Here is a 13,854-nt window from a genome sequence, read left to right on the forward strand (position 1 = left end):
AAATGTCAGTATTTGAGTTGGAGGTGGTGGCAAGCTTGATGGTTTTTCCCTTTCAATAGTTTCTTTTAGTGCCCTTCCTAATTTAAGAGAAGGTGTTTAAATTATTAATGTTTCAGCAGTGAAGCAGAGGGATTCCAAAGCCTTTGGCAAATATCTGCTAAAGCATCTATCTTAAAAAAGAGCTTCATGTTTTTTTCTGACACCATCTTTGACAGAAGCTCCCCTTCTGTGAGAAGTACCGAATTCACAGAGGTGGACAAAGAACTTGATTTATGTAGAAGGTAATTTTCTCCAGTGGCGTTTAGCCAGAAAACATAAAGATGATAATGATTTTTATTTTTTGACATAGCCTTTACCAATCTCTGTGCTTCTGCCTGTGCCTGAAGCAACACTGTGCCATGGGCGAGTGCCAGCACACTGTCTGTGATGCTCAGGTGCTGCCTGTGAGAGGTGGGTACCCTTATCTGGTCCTTCTGGCTGCAACATCCTGGAGATGAGAGGCAGCTGAGGCTTCAGATACTTTCCCCAAAGCTGTAGTTTGAGCTCAGGCCTCCCATTAGATTTACCACACATTTTCCTCCCTATTCCCTTTAGGTATTTGTACTGATTTTGTACCAAATCTCCTTCTTGCTACTTGAACTGAAGAATAAAGTATTATAACTCTGGCTTGGGGCAACTGTCCAAGGGATATATTGGGATACACTTGGCCTTTGAAAACAAGGACTTCAGTCTCCAGCCCTGTCAGTCCTTCTGGCTCCTGGAAGTTTTTCTTCCAAATGGTTATTTCAAACCTCAGAGAAGAAGTTTGTGTTTTTTCAGAGCTATGATTAATACCATTTTTACGCTTCGTTGCAAAATGCCACACAATGAATGAGACCAGCAGGGTGGTGGTTTATGGGTGGCAGGAAAAAAAAAAATCAAACAAACACTTTTAAATGCTGTTTTGGAAGAGTGATGTGTGTGTACATGTTTTATAATCTTCTGTGATCTGTAGGGTTACGTTCCTATTAAAAAGAAAAGAGGAAAAAAGGTTTAAACTTCATCTGTGGAAAGAATGTCAGAAATAGTTGAGAAACTGAATAATTACAGTCTTTTTGTGGGTCAGTGAAAACAAAGGATTGCTATGCAGTTGGCTTTGCAATTAAAAAGTCACAGGATGGTTGAGGCTGGCAGGGACCTGTGCAGGTGGTAGGTAGCTACAGCCAGTTGCCCAGGACCATGTCCAGATGGCTTTTGCATGTCTCCACAGATGGGGACTCCACAATCTTCCTGAGCAAGCTTGGTCACCCTCGTGGTAAAATGAGGCATAGTGCATGGTATTTCAGCACATTGGCCACCGGTTTCTGCTTGCTTCTGTTGCAGCCTGGGAAGTTTGTGGGGGTGTGTGGTGTTGGGACAGAATGTGTTGAGTGCAGGGGAGCCTGGGCTGCAGCTGAACCCCATGGCTCGGGCTTGGCAGTGCTTGGCTGCGACTTGGGAGAGTTGGGCTTGGCATAAGATGGCAAAAATTATCTCTTCAGTGTGCAGGGAGTCTTGCTGCCTGGTGGCTGGGTCTGGGCCACTCTGATTTGCTTTTGAGGCTGTGCTTTTACCTGAGCCTTCAGCCAACTCTGCTGTCTTTTGCTTCCCTTCCATTGACAGTGTGCCTATTCCCAGCTGGGGGTCACTTTGCCACTGGAATCTTGGACTCATTTATCAGCATAACATCAGGGTAATTACACCTTTGAAGTGTTCAGCTTCAGTAGTGCTGCAGCATCAGGTGCTTCCCACAAAAGTCCATGTTAGTGGCAAACCCTGGGGAAAAGAGGCTTAGAGGTTTCTTGTGGCTGTGTGCCTAATGTGTCCCCATCCTGAGGACAAAGAGGATGCCAGTGCATGTGGGACGTCACCTAAGACCCCATAGAGACATTTGGGTCAGCACAGATTTGCTTCCTGGTGGCTTCATGTGCATCCCTCACACATGGAAAATAAGCAAAGCCTAAGACTACACTCAGCCTCACCTTGGTCTCTAGTGTTTCCTCCTGTCTTCCATCCGTGGAGAACAGTAGCCCTTGTTTGTTGCCCTGGATGCATTTTTCTTTTCCTCTAAGCCATGTTCTTTTAATCCTGTTTTTGTTGCTGATAAGTGATGGGAATAGCAGCAGTGAGATAATACCTCCCAGTGCACACTCCCACTGTCCACAGACAGGTCCCATATAGCCCATGTGCCAGTGATGGGTATTTTCTCATTAAAAATAGACCACAGACAATGGCACTTCCTAAGGACTGTGATTTATCATTTAATAACAAGTGGTTACTCATTTCCTTCAGAAAACTTTCTGAAAGTGTTATTTTTCTTTTCCCCCTTGCTTCCCATTTTTTAATTTCCTTTAAAACCCTTTATTACTCATCAGAGCCACTGTGTCTGTTAAATGAAGTGTTCCCTTTTCAAGTGGAAATTATATTTATGATTTAAAGTTAATGAAAATAACAACTCTTAACCCGTTGGGCATGAGCTTTTCTTTCTAAGTGCCTGGAGCCCTGAAATCTTAGCTCAGCCGCAGGAAATAGCAACAGAGAGCTGGGTAGGTAAGACTTGAAAAACTGTGATGCTGATCCTAAATGGAGAATGGATGATTTGCTTGAGCTGACTTCAAAGAAAATGTCAAGAAATTTTAGAACTCATATTGTCTTGAGTTGCCAGCCCTTAGCTGTGATACCTCCAAGTTCTCCTGAAGGATGGAGAGCCTGCAGAACTGCTAGGCAGTCTCATACCAGGTCTGGTATTATAGTGACTTAAGTTCAGAAAGCTGTAGAGTAGTTCTTGAGGAAATCCCAACAGCTCAGTAAACAAACTTGGGAAATGTGTTGAAGATGAAATCATTGTAAGTTGGTATTTAAGAAGCTAAAAGAAATAGTTCTGTGTTGGATCGGAAGTCATTTGCAGGGTCAGTAGCAGATCATATGGTAGATTGCAGATGATACAGGAGATGAAATGCAAACAGGGACATTGCAGGTACTTCAGGTCAAACATCTTCCCTTACAGTTGCCTTAATGAGCTGCAAGGGTAGTTTAAAGATACGAAAAATAAATTCAATAAAGACAAGTGTAAAGCAGCACTCTTGGAAAACGGATGCACGTACCCAAAATGAGCAGTAACTCTCAAAATGAGCAGGTTAACTACAGAAAGGAATCTGTGAGATGCAGTGAATCACAGGCTTGTTGTGAATTGCAGTCAGATGCTGTTAGAAGACAGGTAGATCTTGAATAGCCCAGACAAAAATGGCAAAGGTAATAATTTGTCCTATAAAAACCCTGTTTGAAACACAGCATCCAGTCTCAGCCCCTCTATTTTAAATATGAAAGCAGGCAGCTTGGGAAGATGAAATTTCTGTTTGGGAAAATTTACTTACAAGGAATAGCTGGAAGATTTGCATATGTTAAACCTGGGGAAAAAAGCCCCAAACCAACAGCCCACAGGTGTCAGGCTGTGGTTTGATGGTATGCTGTCTTCAGCAGTAGTTTTGGGGCTAAGTATCTCTGCTCTCCTGGTATTGACTGTGCTGCAGCTCATTGTGTGGTCAATTGTGTAGTCACAACTTGTGTCCATACTGTGAGCTGGGACAAGGAATTTCATTCAGTATAGAAAAAAGCTGAAGCGTCTCCAAATTTATTTCAAAGTATGGCCATGCAGACAGCAGATGTTATGCAGGAGGAAGGAGGGCAAGGAGAAGAACTGGAGATTGTGAGCACCTGCTAGAGCTGAGACTTGAAGGAAACACAGCAGATTTGAGACATCCAGGAAGGTGGTGTGAGGAGCCCACAATGTCTCTCCATGTCTGAAGACAGGACTAGACAAAAATTGCATTACAGGAATTCCTTTTCTGGGCACGATCTTCCCGTGCATCGTCTCTGTCACGCCTGGTATCAGCGGGGTAGGCTGGCATTTCTCAGTGTGGGTTCCAGCTCCTGGTGGTGGTGGTGAAGGAGAATGAGTGAGGCTGGAGCTGACCCAAAAAGCATTAGAAACCTCTTTGTTAGCAGCACAGCAGCCCTTCCTGGGTGGTGGGGCAAGCAATACTCATTGCTGGGAACTGCAGCAGAGTCCTGCTTGCTCTTGGCAGGGCTGTGCCGGTGTTGCCTTGGAGAGCAGCACAAAGACAAGCCAAGAGAGGGTTCAGGGCTTGGTGGCTGCTTGACTTCCCTCCTGGCCCAGCATTTCTGCAGTCCTTGCATCCAGATTTTGGCATGGCTTCTGCCCCTGTCAGTCCTGCTGAGGCTGAGTGTCTCAATGCCTCCTGATGTTCTAAATCCAAATTCCTGTCATTACTGCTTTGCACTTGGCTTTTTGGCTCTTGGAAGTAGTTTGGTTGACCACAAATTGGTCACTCTCTGCTGTGATGTAAGCTGATGATCTCCTCTGCTGTGGGTGCTAAACCAAATATCCCTGCAATGCTGGGATGTTACCAGGCTGGTGTTTGCAGCTGATGGGAATGTGCTGGAGCTGTGCAAGCCTTGGTGATTCAAGCTGATACTTTGGTTTATGATGAAATGCTAAATGCCTGGTCTGTTCTGTCCAACCAGCTCTACCCCTAGGGAAAAAAAGGGGGTTTACTGCAAGAAGAAAGGATATTCCGGTATTGGTTGGTTGATAATGAGAACACAGAGCATCAAAGCTGAAACAGTATGTGCTGGGTTTTGAAATCACTGGAGGATATAGAAGTGCCTTGAAGAGGAAGATCACAGATAGGCAGACCTACAGGATATGCTTGGCTGATTTTTTGTAGGCTGCAGAGCTTTCCCCTGTGGTTTGCAGGGTTCCCTTGCCTTGCTGCATCTCTGTACAGCTCAAAGCACAGCATCTTTGTCCATGATCTTGGAGGATATAGATGTGAGCCTTGCTAGGAGGATCTAGGCTTCAGTTCCAGTCTTGTTAATGCTAAAATACCCTAGGGAAGAAAAAAAAGGCAGTTTGCTATGTTTGCTTGTGACGTGTTTGACATTTTGTCACTGAATCTGGCTTGTGCTGATCTTGGTTCCTTAAAGAATAAAAGAAGCATGGTAATTTGTCTTAAGATGGATACAGAGAAAGTGAAGAAGAGAACAAGTTGTTTACTAATCATTGCCTTTTTCAGAATGAAAGGCTGGGGCTTACTCTGGGAAGAAGTCAAATCCCCAGACAGTTAGTTCCATATAACATCACCAGATGAAGGGGTGGCCACCACATGAAGCTGACTGATGGCAGGGCTGGTGTGGCAGGACTGCTGAGAGTGGAGCTGCTGAGCTCTTCAGCAGGGCCAGCAGAGTTGTAGTGGCATCTCAGGGATGTGTCTTTGGACACACAGAAAACCCATCTTTGGTGGTTTGGGTGATGCTGAAGGCTCCAAACTGCATTCCTGAAACCCCAGGGTGCTGTACAGGTGACTCAACAGCATCAGCTCTAAACGAGGAAGTGCAGAGTCTAGCAACTGCTGGACTTCAGAGGACAGGTTAAAAGGACTGCAAAGACATTGGCACAAAGGATTTTTAAAATATTTTTAAGGAAGACAAACTAATAACAACTAACTTTCTCTAGAAATATCCTTTCAAGGAACAGATCTATTATGTTAATGACAGTGGTGAATATAATTATGTGTAAGGATGAAATCTTGGCTTTGGTGACTTCACGGGCCTTGTATTTCATGCAAAGAGGTGTTCTTGGAAGGCAATCTGGAAGTATAGTCATGGCAAGAGGATGTAGGGCTGAGCAGGACTTATCTGACAGCCACAGGAAATGTTTAATGTTGTTTTTACCTTGATGTATTTGTTCCAGGGCTGTTGGTACTGCAGGGCATTCTGAGCAGGTGGATACCAAACAGCATTTGTGACCAGGTAGGCCACCCATCTTCTGGTCAGTTTTCCTGTAAGAGCATCTCTCAGGCAGGATCAGCACCTCTCCTGGATGGTACCCACAGGGAGCTGTGTGGCACCTTCCTGGGGTGGGTGCTGGTGTGTCAGGACTGCCAGAGCTTTGCTTTCACCTGCTCATCTCCCCACACGCTTGCTCAGGGTGCTGAAAGCAGAGAACCTTAACATCCACCGAATGCTGACAGAGCACACACGCCTCTCCACCCCAGCTCTTTTTCCCCATCATTGTTCCCAGTTTTCTGTTCACCTCCCTCCAGCAATGTGGCTGGGGGCTGCTGTGACCGCAGTGAAGCCTCGCTGGCATCTTCCTCCTCCTCTCTTCTATCCTGCCTCTCCTGCCCTCTCCAGCTGCTGGGTTGCTCTAAGCAACTTTGGCTCCTGTCCCAAGAACAATCTCTCAACACACAAAAACCAGGAAGGCTAAAATAACACTTTAAAATTGTTAAATAAATAGTGATGGAGCTCTGCTTAAATGGGAAACGCAGCGTAATTTGTTAAAGGCTTTTTGTGCTCTCTTGGACAGGGATTGGCTGTGTGTGTGTGTGTGTGTGTGTGTGTGTGTGAAGCATTTCTTGTAGCTTCTAAGCTGCATCTCGTGGCCCCAAGTGGGCAGAGAGGGTTATGTGAGTCTGAGTTACTAAACACTTACAGTAAAAGTGTAGTCATCCTGAACCTCAGCCAAAGAGCTGGAGGTTTTGTAAGGCTTTTTTTTTTTTACGTTTTCCCTTCTCTCCCTGCAGGATACTGCTGCGTCACTTGCATTCTTCACCCCAGCCCAGCAGTAACTCTTTCCAGACTACCAGCAGCAGTCCAGGCCCTTACATCCTGCTCCATCCCCTCTCCAAGGGCTTTGTGCATAGGGCAAGTGCATCCGTCCCCTCTCCCTCAGCAGAGGAGCTGCTGCCAGCTCAGACAGAGAGGTTCCCATCTTTCTGAAACATGAAAAACACTCATTTCTCTCTCACATTTTTTCAAAACTGGAGCAAAAATAGAATAGCAGTTACTGCCATATGAGAGAGTGAGAATGGGAGGCTCTGGATAAGCATTTGTAAAATATCCAGGGGAAATGGATGCCGGCAAAGGCTCTGCTGAGTGGGAGCGGGTGTACCAAAATGTATGTGTCAGGATGAGAAATGTATTTCTTGGGAAGGACATGGAGAACTGGCTGCTTCCCAGCACACAGCTCCTCCTGGGGCTCTTCCTGTGGGAGCTCTCTGCATTTCTTTTTTTTTTAACACATGGACTATCTCCCCAGCCCACTCTTCTGAGTAGAAACTAATCTGTGTTTTGAGAGACTTGTTTCTTATCAACTCTCTGAATGGGGAAAAATAACCTCCGCTCCCTGTAGTGGGAATTTCACAAGTCAAAATTTTACATTCCCTTCTCCAAACTCCAAAGTCATTCCTGGAAGGATGAGCTGTGGGTCAGAGAGGGGCTGTGCCCTCCTGCCACACCTGCTGTGAGAGCTGCCAGGTCTGGCTGTCAGTCTGAATGCATGATGAGAGCAGAGTAAAACTGCAGTCATGGCCTGAGCAGGGATACCCAAAATTAACATCAAAAGGAAAGGAGGGAGTTGTCCAAGTACAGCCTGCAAACCTTTAATTCTGTAACAGTGATACCCCGAGCTAGGTAATCTCCAGCATCAGTGTTGCTGCAGTAATGGAAGCAGCTGATTCTGTGGGAAGATGAAGGTTTGATGGAAGGTATAATAATCTATCTTAGATGTTTTAATTTTCCTTTTTCATCCCAAACATAAGAAGCAGAATTTCCTCCACTTTGAACGGGTTTTTTTATGTTCTCTTTTTACAATTGGGTAGAACAAAATCATGTTTCTTCAGTATATAAAATGAATCTGGCAGTCTGGTTTTGTACTTTAGCCTCCCAAAGAAACAAGCAAGCATAAAGCAAGAAGATACACTGCCTACTAAAATGTCCTACTTATTAAAAAATCCACAATAAAATCCTCTTTGAACATCCTGTTTCAACTCTGCAACAAAACTCACTGGTCACTTAACGGTGGATCTCCTGTTCCCATGGAGAAAGGCAGTTGCAGACTTAAGAGGTTGCTGTGGGAAAGGGGGAAAAAATAAAATTAAAAAGATCCAGTCTTGGTCCTGCAAACAAAGGTTGCCTTGGATTGCAGTCACATGTTGCAGTTCAGCTGATCTTGCTCATGCCAAAAGGGGAAAGATTTCTAGTGCTTGCCTGAGCCCCACTGAACTGGTTTAGGGAATTAATTAGAAGAAAATTACTCACCTTTTGTGTTTTTTCCTATCTAGTTTCCTCTTAGATTCAACTACCCTGCCTTAGCTCACTAGGTCAGGGGGTCAGGGGCAGCTGGGACAGGATACTTGGCCATTGTGTGAATTTAACAGTGATTTAAAATTACACTACTGACAAATGTCTTCTGGCTTTTCCTAGCTGGGGAAGAAGAAGTCTTTAAGTACCCAAATCTGGGATACCACTGAGCTTTGTACATCCTACCCCTGGTGGCTGAGTTGCATCAGCAATATCAGGGCAGAAGCCCCTGAAAGAACATTCTGGGGCCAATTGCAGTCCCCAGGCACATCAGATGAACTGATAAGCTGGTGTTGGTAAAAACCTCACCATGCATATGTCTGCATTCAGTAAATAGTTCTGGTCTGGTCAAGCTCCTTCCCTGGGGTGCACCACTCTGTGCTAGGGGGAAATGTCCAGAAGACCCTCATATGGCTCATGTGGACATCATGTGAAATGACACAGAATCCACTGGTTTGGCTTCACAGGGTTGGTAGTGAGGTGTGCATTACATGGCTTTTTGGGGCAAAGCCAGCATAACAGGTTTATCTCTCCTCCTGGGTGGTTTACTAAGGCCTTAGGGCTCATTTCTGATCTTTATAAGGTGTACCAGGCCCCTGGGTTTCAGAGGGTCAGAGGATACTTTGACTGAAGGGTATGATCTCATCAGAGCCAAGTATTGAAAAACTTGCCAGGATTTTGTCACTTTGCCCATATGTGTTCTGTGTCTGGCTGTGTCTACAGAGCTGCTGGGCTGGCAGTTGCCAGGAGCTCCACTGCCCAGCTCAGTCCAGGCTTTTGCTTCCTTGGTACCATGCCATGCACCTTTATTGTGGTGAAAAAAAAAATCTAGGGCTTGTTAGATCCCCAGACCTGTTCATTTTTAATAGGTTGGTGTTTTGTTTTGTTTTTTTTTTTTTTTTTCTAACCCTGAGACATTATGGATTAGGGCTGCTGAATAAAAATAAAAGTGAAAAATCAAGCATGTTTATAAATTTTGATTTTACAGTGAAAAGACATATCTCTTCTTCTTGGCTGAGGTGGTACGAAATGCTTGCCCCATCCCAAGTTTCCTGTGCTCCCTGGTGGCTTCGAGGTCCTTGTTTGCAGCACCCCATGGAAAAGATAAAAAGCTTTGGTGTGTGTTCCCTTCGGGGCAATGTGGATTTCTCCTCAAAAACCTCAGTTCTGGCGACCGGTTTTATAAATGCCTAAAAAATGAGGCTTGTGCCTTATCTCTTGAGAGATCGTTGATGGATCCATTTCTCAGAAAGATATTTTATTCAGTCCTTTAATGCCGCGCCACTCCCTTCATTCAGATGCCTGGAGTCTTTTATCACGGCTCCTCTTACTCATTGCTTAGCCAGGTTGGGCATATTTAGTTCTTTTAATCTTTCCTGCACCTCAGCTGTCTTTAATCATCCTTCTTGATGTCAGAACGTTTGATGCCCACTTCTGCCGAGAACAAGCCTTGGTTGGTTCCTTTATTTTTATTTTTTTTTTTAATTCTTTTTTTTTTTTTTTTTTTTTTTTTTTTGTGTGCGTGTGAATTGCTTGGGAAATGTCTCCGGCCGCTTGCCCAGGCTCATGCCTGGATTCCTCAAAAGCTCCCTCGAATGTCTCAGTGGATACTGAGGAAAATTTCTGGCTCACCATGTACACCACTGGACTTGGCACCCTCTGGGATTAATTAACATGTTTATTTGTTGGGTGTGGGCAGCAGCACATTTGCCCCCCCCAGATGTTGCATGGATTGTGTTTCCAGGGGCAGATTTCTCTGGGCATCTGGAGAAGGGTGCCGGTGCTGATGGTGTTTATAGAGAACAGGTCCAGAAAGGTTACTGTAACCTTTGTTTCCTTCCTGTACCTGCCAGCAACAAGGAGAGAGAGGTTTAATTGTTCCTATGATCTCAAAAGCAAAGCCTGATGGTAACTTTGTAGGTGCCTGTGCTTCAGGTCGGGGCAATGCTTCTCTGGAATCGTGACCCCTTCTTGCTGCAGGTATTGATGCTGTCCTTCCTGAGCAGTTAATCTGTTTTGCACCCAAAAATAGTCATTCAGAGCTTCCTAAATGAGTTTGAAGGTGAGGATTGCTGCTAGCTGGTACCAGGCTGAGGACTGCATCCCTTCAGGGCAGGGTCTTCAAACTCACTGTCTGAAGCTGATGTGTGGAGGTGTCCAGAATTCCATCCATATACCTCCTGGATACCTGCTATTTCCGTGGGAGCTGTTTCCTAAAGCCTGATTCAATCATTTTCTTCAAATAGGCAGGCTTAGATGCTGACTGGAAGGGGTTAAGGCACTGATCTCCAGGTTTGCTGGGTCTAGGCCATGGCTGTGCAGCCAGGGGTGGCTTCCCTGACATGGACTTTGAATTACAGAGCACTTGGCAGGAGTTAAAGAAGGCCAGAAGCTGCCTCTCCCTCCCCCACCTCCCATTAGGAGGGAATGCTTCTCATACTCTCCCAAATTTAGCAGTGCAAATGTGGCTGGGTTTAAGTAGGCTGAGCTATGAGGAGATTTTGATGGTGATAAAGGTCTCCTTCCCTCCTCTGCCTCACACTTACACTGCCTGTGTGATAGAAAGCTGTTTGATATATGGCTGTGTGAATTGTTGGTTGTGCCAACAAGGGCTTTGTGGCCTGAGATGGAGAGGATGGGGACCTGGATGGTGGGATAAAACAGTCTGTGAGGACCACCACCCAGCAGAGCACTGGGAACCTGAACATGCTGCTGCCTGATGTCCACGTGGCTGTCCTGTTTGACTCTTGGGCAGTAATGAGAGGGCTCAGCAATGTCTGGAGGTCACCATGAGGAAAAGCATATCCTCTCCATGGTGACACTGGGATGCTCTGGGTCATGGAGCTGCTTCCATTCCTTTTCCTCACAGCCCTGGGCCACCCAGGCTCCCTGTCACTCCTGTCTGTATTTCCTCCTGTTACTCCTTAGGACTGTTTGAGGGATTGCTCTGGAGCTGGCAGTGGACATCTCAGGAGGACCTTGACAGGCATTTTCATGCCACTGGGTCACTGTGGGAGTCCAGCATGGGACAGGCTATAGGGCTCCATCACTGATGCCTGAACTTTGCTGGCTGCAGAGGAATATGCTGCTGCTTCAGCCATGTCCCTTCACCAATTTATATATTTATACATATGTATGTATATATGTATATATTTAAATAAGTAATATGCATTAAATAGATATATAAATATTATAAATATTTAAATGTATACATAAGCTGCTATTTATATAAACTATAATTTATATATAACTGGTTTCCACTGCAGCCTTATGTTGAAAAATTAAGGCAATTGAAGGTTTTTGGTTGGAGGGAGGGGACAAGATTGAGCTTGCTGACATTTCTTTTGTTGCAATGTTATACAGGTCTCGATTGACTGCAGAAAGGAGAAGGGAGGAGCGTGTCAAAAGGAGGACAGATCCTGCCAGGGTTTCCTGGCAAATGAGGTGAGTGGTGATGTCTTTCAGCATTCATAAGCCTGGAGATAGAAGCCCTCTGGGTCTTCCCTGCACCCTTTGTGTGAGAACTCTCCTGTTGATCCTCCAGATTTCCTTTTGGTACAGGTTTCACTGTGTTTGCCTCTCCAGGCCTGATGGGAGGATTGTAGACTGCTCTTGTGCTTGGGAGTCTCAGAAGGGCTGGAGACTCTCTGGAATATGTTGGGGTTTGTGCATCACACAGGACTTGTTTTGGGCTGTATTTGGGCTTCCCAGCAGGTTACTTTACTCATCTGGGTTTAGAGAACTCTGCTGCAATTACCTGCTACTGATCCAGCCCCCCCCCACCCCCAGCCTCCTTTTACAGTCACTGGAGGGAAGTGGGTATTTTTAGGAAGTGCCTGACCCTGACCTGCTATAGGCATCTGAATGGATTGAATCATTCCCTACAATACCTGTTTCTCTGCATTGTCAGCACAGCCGGGGCAGCTTGTTTGGTTGTAGGGTCTGCAAGGCATGTGTAATGTCTGTACCCTGCGTAGGAGGGCCAGAGTTCAGGGTGCTTGCTTGTGGCTTGGGGTGTCCAAAGCCACTGCATGAAAGCTTGGCCTCTCCTAAGCTGCCCTTAAATTTTCTTCAATGTTTGGACACAGCTTAAATCTGTGAGCCACTTGTCTGAGCCTGCTCTCGGCAGTTATACACCCTGACTGGCAGCATATGTGCATTCCTGAAGGATAGGGTATGATTGCTGAGGAGGTTTCAGTCCAACTGGGTCATCTCACACTGGTTGTTGCAGCCCCAGTGAGAATCAGCAAGGGATTCCAGCCTCAGGAGTTTATTCCAGCTGCACTAAGGCCTAGTGAGGCTGCTTGGGCTGCCCTGTAACCTCCTGGGAACCAGCCCTGGAGCTGCTCTGCTCTTTAGCTTTCTCAGTGATGTGGCTTGTGGCTTTTCAGCCACAGGAAGGTTTGGAACAATGCTTGCCATCTCCCCATGGGAACCTGACACCTGTAGAGGGAGCATCCGCATCCTGGTACCTTGGCTAAGGTGTAGAATCCCCCAGGAGTGGTTCTGTGAAGAACTGGGGCCTGCATGTCAGCTCTCCATTGATTAGAATCTCCATCCAGAGCTTTTGTGCACATCCCTGCATCTCTCAGCCAGGGGAAATCCTGCACAGACATCTGCCTGACTTTGCTAGGCCACCGCCTCTGCTTCCCCTCCTAGTTCTTGGAGGTGGAGATGTGTTCTGCTTGTGTTTGCAGAGTGCTCAGCCTGGGCTGGCTCATCCCTACTGCAGTGAGGATAAATATTGACACTGGTTGAAATTTAGATGTACAAGGTGTTGTACCTAAGCAGAGGTAACTCTGGAAGATTTTTGGTGTGTTTATGCTTCTGCTGATGCCCTCAACATGTTTGTTCTCTGAGGGCAGTCTGTTCAGAAATTAGGATTGATGATGATGGTCCGTTATCAAGATTGTCACCTCTAAGTCAAAGAACAAATATAATTTGCTCTAGTATGTCACTCTTGTTTAGTTGTAATTGTGCAAAGGAAATGTGTGTGTGTGTGTTATTCTTCATTTATTTAATGTTTTCTCTGCAATTTACTGTTAGCTTTTCTGTATTGCTGATAATTGGAGTGTTTTCATTGCCACCCTGGAGAGAGGAATCTCTCCTTTTTATAGCACGGGAAACTGTCACAGTGAAATGATGGAGTGGTTACAGTGTGGTTACTGCTGCCCTTTGCCTGAGCCTGACACATCCCTCTCCTGCCTTCTGTCTGTCTGCCTTGGGGACCAGAAGATGTTGCAGGATTTCACCGTGCCCTTGTATTTGATGCTTGCTTCTCCCACTGGTCTCTTTGCTCTGAACTGTGCCTCGATTCTCCATCCAGAGAGCAGGAATAAGCTGATGGGAGAATTTGTGTTAAGGATGAGCAATTCAAGCGGAGATGCAAGGGCTGTGTCTAAGAGGGGGGATGCTTTTTGCAGTATCAGTGATTCGAGGAAACAGCCTCATTTTTACTTGGCTGCTGGACGTCTCTCTGGGTTTCTCACAATTAAGTTCACTCCATCTGGCTTTCTTTCTCTGTCACTCAATTTTTTTTTGAAGCATTTTTGTGCTGGGCTGACACTGTGGATATTAGCAAGGATATTCAGGGCTCATGAAATGCAAAGCCAGGAAGCTTTCTCTGCTTTTCTCTGCTTTCTTTGAGTTTAGGATTTCCTTGAGCTGGGA

The 13,854-nt window shown here is 45.6% G+C and overlaps 1 long non-coding RNA gene across 1 annotated transcript in view; it reads left to right on the top strand.

Annotated features, from left to right (window-relative positions):
• LOC134427946 (uncharacterized) overlaps positions 1–13,854 on the top strand; it is a 123,549-nt gene that overhangs the window by 44,819 nt on the left and 64,876 nt on the right. The window contains exons 4-5 of the long non-coding RNA XR_010030275.1: positions 5,792–5,850; positions 11,548–11,628. This is a non-coding gene — a long non-coding RNA (uncharacterized LOC134427946). The remainder of the gene's footprint in view (positions 1–5,791; positions 5,851–11,547; positions 11,629–13,854) is intronic.

This window comes from Melospiza melodia, chromosome 1, assembly GCF_035770615.1.
Source record: "Melospiza melodia melodia isolate bMelMel2 chromosome 1, bMelMel2.pri, whole genome shotgun sequence".
NCBI classification, from domain to species: Eukaryota; Metazoa; Chordata; class Aves; order Passeriformes; family Passerellidae; genus Melospiza; species Melospiza melodia.